Raw genomic sequence first — 9,741 nt, forward strand, 5'->3', positions numbered from 1 at the left:
CACAAGGTGTTGCTATCCTGGTGCAAAGGAGATGCAGAGTGAGGAAGCAGCACCCTGGCAGCTGTGCCAGACGGGTGGAGGCAGGCAGAGCACCCCAGACACTTCACCCACCAGCCAGTGCCTCCAGCACCATCACTGGCAGCTGCTCCCAGCAAAGGCTCTCACCCTCCAGGGTGTAGCTCATGTCCACTACTAATTCCCACTGTTTTTAGTGGGAATTACTAATTCCCCATTGGGTTTTGATGCCATCTTCACTTTGACAAAGGGCAACACTCCTGTGACCACAGTAAAGAGCACAGTGGTGCACAGAGCAGATTTATCTGGGCTCTGAACTGATTCCAGGGATGGAGGCCAAGGTGCTGATGTTCCAGAGGGAGAAGCAGCAATAGATGCTGAGACCCAAAGTTTTCCCCTTATTGCTGGAGGCTATTGCACACGGGCCAGGCATTGAACAGTTCCAAGGGCAAGGGAGGGGAAAATTCAGACTTAATGTGGCCTTGGTGCTAGGAAAAGGCATGAAAGTGAGGTGAGAGGAAGGAAAAGCCTGAATCTTCCCCAGGCTGGGCCAGAGAAGTAGGAAAACCTCTCAGGGGAAGCAAAAGTGAACAGTACCAGCTTGTTCTGACCTTAGGAGCATCCCTCCCAGGTGATCTCCACCAGGGCTCTGCTCCAGAGGGAATAAATCATTTCCTTTGCCATAGCGCCAGGGAGCTCTCTCTGGGTACATCCACAAACTCTGTACAGCTGACAAAGTAGGAGTCAGGCAGCAGGATCTCCATTATCAGAGATGATTCACAGGCCACAGAGATCACAGCTTGCCTTGTAGATGTCACTGGGACCTGGCAGTCCAGGAAAAACATCCTATTTATAAACTGGGACGAATTATGACTGCTGAGGTATAGCCCACACGGGAGCTGCTGCTGCTGTCTGGAATGGAATGACTCTTTACATGATCCATGAGGCTGCAGGGCTCCTCCCCAGGGCTCTCTAGCTGGGAAAGGGCTCCCTGGGCAGGTGTGCAGAGCCCTGTCTCTCACTGCCAGGCCAGGGCTTTCACAGGCTTCCTGGTGTTAGCTGGGCTGCTGGAGCTGGTTTTTAATTCAAGTCATCATTCAGAGATTAAATCTGAAGTGGTTCTTTGGACTAGACTTGTTTTCTGTGAAAACTGTCACATAGGCTGGAAAATCAATGGGATTTACAGGGAACAGCCAGGGACTGGCTCTGGTGCAATTCCAGGTGGCCCCAGGAAAGCCACTGAGCTGCTCTGCCAGGGAAGCTGGGATTGCTGTGGAGTTTCTGGGATGAAAATCCCTGAGGTCTGATTTAGGGCTGAGCTCACAGTGAGGCCAACAGGACCACTGCTAAAGTCTCTCCCTCGATTCTTCTGTTTCCTGATGTTTTTAAGCACACAGTTCCAGCTCTAGGTGGAATTAGCTGATGCCATAAAATGTTTTTGAAGCATGAGCTGGAGTCAGACAGACATAAAGGTCATCTAGGTCTTGTTTTCTTTGTTTCAACTTTCTTTAGCCAAACCCATGACTGATCTGAAAGGACTTGAGGCAGCAGCAGCAGCAGTCCCACACACCTGGCTGATCCACTGGGAAATGCAACTGTGGAGCACTGGGGAGAGAAAGAGGGAAGAGGGAAGAGAGAAGAGGGAAGAGGGAAGAGGGAAGAGGGAAGAGGGAAGAGAAGAGAAGAGAAGAGAAGAGAAGAGAAGAGAAGAGAAGAGAAGAGAAGAGAAGAGAAGAGAAGAGAAGAGAAGAGAAGAGAAGAGAAGAGAAGAGAAGAGAAGAGAAGAGAAGAGAAGAGAAGAGAAGAGAAGAGAAGAGAAGAGAAGAGAAGAGAAGAGGTGCAGAAGACTCCTTGCTAATCTCAACAAGCAAGTCCCACTTTAACTCCACTAACACAGAAAGCAGTAGCAGCAGTAGCTCATCATCTGAATACTGTGACACGAAATTTATCTTTTTTCATTGCTTTCACAGCAATTTTGCACTGTGTTTGATAGCTGATGTGCATATCCAAATTCATGCAGCCCCACCACCCCTCTCCCTCTGCCTACTCACGTTCACCCACGCTCTTCTGCGTGTGACTCAGGATGAAAAGGGATTTAGAAAAATGCAGGGAACGTTTACAAGCCACCCACCCTTTCACCCCCAGCCTGGATGGCCACATTAGCGCGTCCAATTTGGAGCCAAATCCCTGGGACAGGCTTTTCTTCTGTCCCCTGCACAGTCAGGCACAGAGCACAGCTCTGCCTCAGTGGTCACTGCTGGCTGGGCATTGCAAGGCTGGGCTTGCTTTAAAACATGGGAACATTCCCAACTCCTTGCTCAGTGCCTTGTCTATGTATGGGTTCGGGATGGTCACTGCAGCAGAGCCCAGCCCAGAGATGTCCCCTCACCACAAGGAGGTCACTTGGTCACCCTGCAGTGTAAGGGGGTGGGAGACATTTGTAAAACAGCCACAGCCTGCCCTGTTCAGGAGCACAGCAAAAATGGGATTGTGTGAAAGTCTGGGGCTTTTTCTGGGCTGGTTGGGCTCTGTGTGGGGGCTTGAGCCTGGGAATTCTCCAGTAAAATCCCTGCAGAGAGGGGGCACTGCTGCAGGTCACACCAGCACAAAACCAGCAGCAAAAAACCCCCCAGCAGCAGGGAGGGAGAGGGGACAAACTACCCAGATCTGGGTGACAAACCAAAGCCAGTCTCCCCCTTAACAGTGGTGCTGGGAAGCCATTTAGGGGAGTGTGTCACCACTAACATCATCCTGTTTCCATGGAGACCAGATTAACAGAGCTGTCGAGAGAAACTGCGCTCCTAATCTCTCCCTGAGAAAAGAGCTTGCTGATACAAGAGACTTTAAAACATCTTTAATCCAAATTCAGGGTTTTCCTTTCCATGTTGCCTCTAATCCTTCTGGAGGTTACCAGCCCCTTTCAGCCCCGAGCCCAGCACAATAGCATCAAACAGTGCAGGCACTCACAGCCTCTGCAGTCCCCTGCTAACATAAAATTTGCTATCTCTCTCTCCAAAATTTGGCTGTCTTAAAAATAGCAATTTTACCAGGCCATCGTGTGCAAGGGTCCTGAAAAATGATGTCTTCATTGGTGCACTCAGCCTGTTTTGTGGAGATGGAATTAGAGTTTGAGGACAGGGATGGAGGCACCTTCCTCCATCAAACAAAAGATGCAGGTCCTGCTTTCTGCACTGCATGAGCCACTTTCCATTGACTCTTTTCTCCTGAGCTTTTGTCTCTCCTGTGGAGCATCCCAGATAAGATCAGGTCCCACAAGAACAGGGAATAATTTGCCCACTGGAATGGTTCACTGCAATTGCACAGCCTAACCTATGGATTTAGAGAATCACAGAATGGTTTGGCTTGGAAGGAACCTTAAAGGCCATTTGATCAAGCTTCCCTGCCACAGGCAGGGACACTTTCCACTATCCCAGGTTGCTCCAAGCCCCATCCAACCTGGCCTTGGACACTTCCAGGGGTCCAGGGGCAGCCACAGCTGGTTTTGGGTAACCTGTGCCAGGGTTTCCTCACCCTCACAGGGAAGAATTTCTTCCCAATATTTGATTTAAATCTACTTTCCTTCAGTTTAAGGGTATTCTTTGTCAGAAATGCCTCTCCAGCTCTCTTTCTCTCTCCCTCCAGGCCCCAAATTTGCTTCTATTTTGGGAGGCAGGAGCACAGTTACCCTGTTTACTTCCACCAGCCCAGCAGATTTAAGCTCAGCAGCACAAGGTTGCCTTCCCCTCCAGGTCTTTTTGGCTTGGACTTCTCCTGGTGGACAATTCATATCTCCAAATGCTGCAGGAGTTCCCATGCCCTCCCTGCCCATCCAAGGCAGGCATCCACACTTTCAAACCATCAGGCAGGGCCTTTGCCAAGCAGCTTTTGTTGATTTTTTTTTCCCAGTGGGATTCGTGCTGATTAAGCCTCCTGTCCCTGTCTAAGCCTTCAGGCAGGTGGGACACTGCCCACAGCCCTTTGTGGGCACCCTGAACACTCCACATGTGGCTCACAAAGCTCTCCAGCTCTCCATTGGAACATCTCTGCCTGCTGAGCTGAGCAAGGCATAAAAGGCTCTGCCACCTTCCTGTTGCTTCCAGAAGTTAAAAGAAATTTGACTCCTTGCTTTTCCTTGCCTTTACCCCAAAATCCTGTCAGGAGGATCATGACATGGCTTAACAGTGCCAGAATAATGGAGAAGGAGTCAGTGTGACTGGGAAAATGCAGTTCAATCTCAATTTCCTCCCTGCTCCCCTTGCCAGAGGGCTGGGTGGTGTTCTGCACGTCTGGAGGCTGAGCTGTGGCTTTGCACAGCCCTGCCCCAGAGGCCTGGAGCTTGTAGCTCAGCTGGGCTGCACCATCTCACCCACAGCAGCCCCGTGGCCCTTCCCTCCACCTGTGTGTGCTGCTGCCTTGGCATACAGCACACATGCCAGCCTGGAGCTCCCCAGAAGCTCTGAAACAGGCACACCATGATCTGGAAAAGGCCAGGCTGAGGCACATCTGTGTCCTGCAGCTGTGGGCAATGAAGGGTTAGCTTCTCTGCAGGCTCTGAAGGCACATCTCTGAAGCATCAGGCTATTTCTGCTCAGCATGCCTGATTTCAGATGAGAGCTCTGCTGTGGGATAGAGCTGGCATGTGGGATAAGAGGGAATAAAATTATACACAGAGTATTTTGGTGCAGGGTTTCCTACACCTACTCCCATTGTCCTCCTCTGACTGAAGGCTCCATCTGGTTTGCTCATGGCTGGGCACAGAGGCTGCAGGGCAGCAGAAGGGGAAGCAAGGGCTAAATTAAAGCAGGGCGCTGCAAAGGCTGGGTTTGTAATACCTGCAGCTACAAGAGACTGAGGTTTTGGTGGTTTGGGGGTTTTTTGGGTTTTGTTTGTTTGTTTGGGGTTTTTTGTTTGTTTGTTTTTTGGTTTGGGTTTTTTTTTATTTTTATTATTATTTTTGGCTGGGTTTGGGTTTTTGTTGTTGGGTTTTTTGGGTGGGTTTTTTTTGGTTGGTTTGATTTGGCTTTTGGGTTTGGGGTTTTTTTCCTTTGTTTTGGGGTGGGTTTTTTGTTTTGGGTTTTTTTTGGGGAGGGTTTTTTTGTTTGTTTGGGGTTTTTTTTGTCATTGCTGTTGGTTGTCCCTATATCAGCCCCTGGGCTCTGCCCTGTATCCACAGCCACTCTTGGCCAGGACTTCCATCTCCTCCATCCCACCCACCTCTCTGAACAGACAATGCCCAGAACAGAAGACAGAACTGCAAAATGTTATTATTACTGATTTCATATTTATATTTAATTTATTTATAATATAATTTTATATATTATATATAATATAATATATTTCTATATAATATATATTAAATGTATATAATCTATTTACTTATAATATAATTTATAATATGATACATTTATAATACAATTTATAATTATTACCATTTGGAGCAAGCAGGTTGCTCTGTCCCCGCCCCAGCCCCGTGCAGAGGCGCGGTGCCCACAGCCGGGGCATTCGGAGAGGATGCTCTGCAGCGGCTGCTGGGGCCAGCCCTGCCCTGGCTCTGCCCGGGGGTGTCAGAGGAGGATGGGTGGCAGCAGGGGTGGGGACAGGGCTGTCCTGAGCCCAGCACACAGCTCGGGGATGTCACCGCCTCCCTCCCGCTCCTCCGGAGCAGCACAGCCAGCGCTGTCCAGGGGGCTGGGGCACCTTTGTGCCGCACCGGGCGACAGCAGAGGGGACTCTGCTGACTCGGCTGTCGGGGTGATGTGGCTCCACGGGAGCTGTCACGCTGCTCTGCCAGCCTGGTTTGTTTTTGCTGGCGGGCAGGAGCTGAGCCAGGGCCAGGCAAAGCAAGGGGAGGGAAGCGGGGAGCAGAGGGGACAGGCGAGATAAATAGGTAGCATGAGGATAATAAAGGAGGACAGCTGGCCTAGAAAACTCGAGAGATAAATCAGCAAGGGGGGGGGAAAAATAAATCCCGAAATTAATTCCAAAGCGTGAGGTTCCTGCTGAGCCCACAGGAGAGAGGTACCTGGTGGCACCCACCTCATCCCTGCTGCCATGTCACAGACACATTTTAAAATCCTGTCCTTAGGATTTTTTCTCCCAAGAAGCTGAGAGACCTGAGAAACAAAATGTAAGCAATGGTTATCTGCTGCTGTGGAATGCAACAGGTGCATCTGGGACTGGTCTCATGTGGTTGTTTTTAATTAATGGCCAATCACAGTCAGCTGGCTCAGACTGTCTGGTCAATCACAAGATTTTATTATCATTCCTTTCCTTTCCTTGCTAACCTTCTGATGAAATCCTTTCTTCTATTCTTTTAGTATAGTTTTAATATATAATTTTCTTTTAATATAATGTATATAATAAAATAATAAATCAGCCTTCTGAAACACAGAGTCAGATCCTCATCTCTTCCCTCCTCCTGGGACCCCTGTGAACACCAGCACAGTGCCAAGCACTCCTGTGGCCAGCACAGCCACAGTGGGCACTGCCCCAGCCTGTGAGAAATGGATTTGAAAGGGATTTTTCAAATCTGATAGAAAGTTTACATTGTTCTGTACATGTGTATGCAAACACTGAGATAAGGTGTGCTGGCTTAGGAAGGCCATGGAATAGAGATGGCATTGGTGAGAGGGAGGTTGAACCAGAAACAAGTTTCAATGAGTTTCAAAATATGGCCTTGCCAAAAGACCAGATATTTTAGAGACTTAGAGCTGTGAAAGATGCATTGTAGCAGGACCACATGGGGTAAAAATACAGGTGATTGGTGTTAGAAGTATTAGCAGCTCTGTGTGGCAAAAGCTAATAGGCTGAAAAACATTTCTAAGGTATTGTAACCAGGAAATAGGTTAACTTCTGATGGAATGGCATTGAGTTTTGCATCTCTTAGGTTTTACCCATCATTGAGATTGATAATGGAATAAAATCTTTTAAAACACCTCTCAGTTGCCCCATCTCTGAAAGCTGGAAAAGCACCAAGCCCTTCCCAGCAGCAGGGCTAAAGCCATGGAGAACAGCTGGCTGTCCCCAGGAGCAGGGGACCTGCTGGGCTGGGCAGGACAGGGCTGGCTGCCCAACCCTCACCAGCCTGGCCTGGCCAAGCCTCCGGTGCCTGGGGGATGCAAGCAGGGCTGAAGGGACCTGCAGGGACCTGTCTTTGCCTCCCTGTTCCAGTCCTTTCCTTGCCTTGTCATTATCTGAGACCCCAAACACCAACAGAGGAGCTGGGCAAACATCCCTGCACTGCCTTGGGGCAGCACCAAACCCCACAGAGCTCTGTGGGGGCCAGAGACCAGGGCTTGCCACCCTCCCAGTTGGGCCGGTGTGTCTGCACAAAGCAGCAGCAGTCACCAAAGCAGCTGAGGATCAAGGATATTTCATTATTCAAGTGCTGTGGGATGTGGAAAAACCAGGGATGCACCACAGCAAAGATGTAGGAAGGTTCATTAAGCTCTGCAGTAGCACAGACACCCCAAAATGCACCCTGCTGACCTAAGCAGGCTCCTACAGGAGGTCCATGGCCCAGGCAGAGACAAATATCTCTCTCAGCTCAGCATTTTTCCTGTGCACATAAACACACAGCACTGGCACCTTCACAGATGGCACCAGCAAGCCAAGTTCCACAGAAAGATGGAAGGAAAGTTAGACCAGGATGAAACGGGAGCAGGGAGCAGCTTACACTTTCCAATTTGACAGAAAAAACTGTGAAAGAAAACAGAGCAGAGCCTTTATTCCCTGGCAGCCACCCTGCCCACAAGGCTCTGTCCCAGCACGGCAAAGGCAGCTCACAATAATCCTGCCTCCAGAGCAGAAGTGCCAACAGCCCTACAAAGGCAGGGCTAAGTGGCAGCTTCCCATTCCCAGCTCTAATTGCCGGCTGAGCAGACGGATCATCTCCCAGAACTGCGATAAGGGTGCTGCCGAGTCCCCGGAATTGCCTAAGAGCTGCCATCGAGGATGCCGGGAATTGCCCAATTATTCTCCCCCATTTCCTCCCTCCCCCTTCTCTAAGTTTTGTAAATCGGAAAAGAGCTGCCTTTTTTTTTTTTCCTTTATTTCTTTTCTTTTTCCCCCTCTCAAAACCAGCTGGCACAGGATTTCTCAGCGGTTCGGGAGGGATGAAGAGATTATATCTGGGCTGGCTAATCCTGTGTGGGCAGGGAGAAGAAAATGGGGGAGCAGCAGTGAGATCCCAGTGGAGGCAAGGGCTGCACTCACAGGTGATGGTTTGAACAGAATTCATCCCAGCAAGCCAGCACCGGCCCTGAGTACAAATCACATCCTATTTCCAGCCCCTCAAAGGCTCTATTGAGGAATAAATCAGCTCCTCGAGCTGGCTGAAGCACTCACCCTCTCACAGTTACCTTACTCAGTGCTGAGAAGTTGAAACCTTCCTGCCAAGGCCAGCAGGCTGGGGAGAGTCAAATATCCAAATCCCCTCAGAGCTCAGCAGAGAAAAACAAAACAAAACAAATACCAAAGCCCACAAGACAGAAAACAAGTCCCTGAACTGCAGCTCACCTGCACATCTCCATTTGTTCAGCTGTTTTTCTCCAGATGATGCAGTGGGCCAAGAAGTCATCTGGTATCATCAGAGAGGCAAACAAGCCAGGCCACTGTCTAATCCAATGCTGATCTGCACACACAGGCAGCAGCACTCAGCTCCCAGCCCTTGGCTGTCTTTGCAGCTGTTTAAACCTTGGGTTTGTCCCTGAATGCTTCATGACTGTCCCTTAGATGCCCCTTTTAAGCCCCAGAATGGCAGCTTTTCTTTAAACTTGCAACACAGGCAGAAGTCTTCAATGGCACCAGAAGGACTGAGGGACTTAAAGTTCATTACTTTTATGGGATCCGGGTTGTTCTTCTGCAAAGAGTTTGTAGAAATTTGGATATAAACACACTAAGCACTCCCAGTCTGGCCACCCAGGTGGCTCTGGGCTCTCTTTGGTGCTCTGCACAGCCAGCTCATGCCCTAACCCAGCTGCAAATAGCAACAACCACAGCATCCCTACCTCCAGCACATCTGGAGGCGGCTCTGCACCTCACAGCCCATCCCTCCTGTTCCCCCCACGCCAGACCTAGAAGGCACCAGGTAGAATGAGTGAAATGCCAATTCCTGCCCTGGTTCAGTGCTGGGCATGTCTCAGTGTCCCCTCTCAGCTCGATGTGAGCTAACACTGACCCCAAAGCCACTGAACACAAACCCACCCCATCCCACTCATGGCAGGCTGGAAAGTGAGATGAACCAGCAGAGGATGGAGATTCTCAGCAAGGGGGGGAAATGGAGCAGAACAGGAGAAAAGATGACTTAAAACCCCACAGTGCAGCTTCCACTCAATGAATGTCACCCCCTGTGCTGCAGCAGAAGAGTCAGGGATCACTGAGGCAGAGCTGAGCTGGAAGTTAATTTACTGAGTGGGTAATAGGCTGGTAAATGAGATAACATGTCAGATTTGCTGATCCCTTAATACCTACACATCCACTCATAGCTATTATACTTTGATATAAGCTGTAATGGGACATATAAACAGAAGTATAACAATGAACACAAAACTATAATGATTGACAAGACTACAATTAGGTGGAATTCATAGCTCTGGTGGCTGTTGGTGACCACCTGAGCAGATTTTCTCACCAGTGATGTTTTCCACCTTTCTTCACTCTTGCTGTGGCATGGTGGGCTGTGGCTGCATAGTTAAAGCTGCATCCCATAACTTTAATAAAATTACA

This window comes from Molothrus aeneus, chromosome 14 (genome assembly GCF_037042795.1).
Source record: "Molothrus aeneus isolate 106 chromosome 14, BPBGC_Maene_1.0, whole genome shotgun sequence".
NCBI lineage: Eukaryota > Metazoa > Chordata > Aves > Passeriformes > Icteridae > Molothrus > Molothrus aeneus.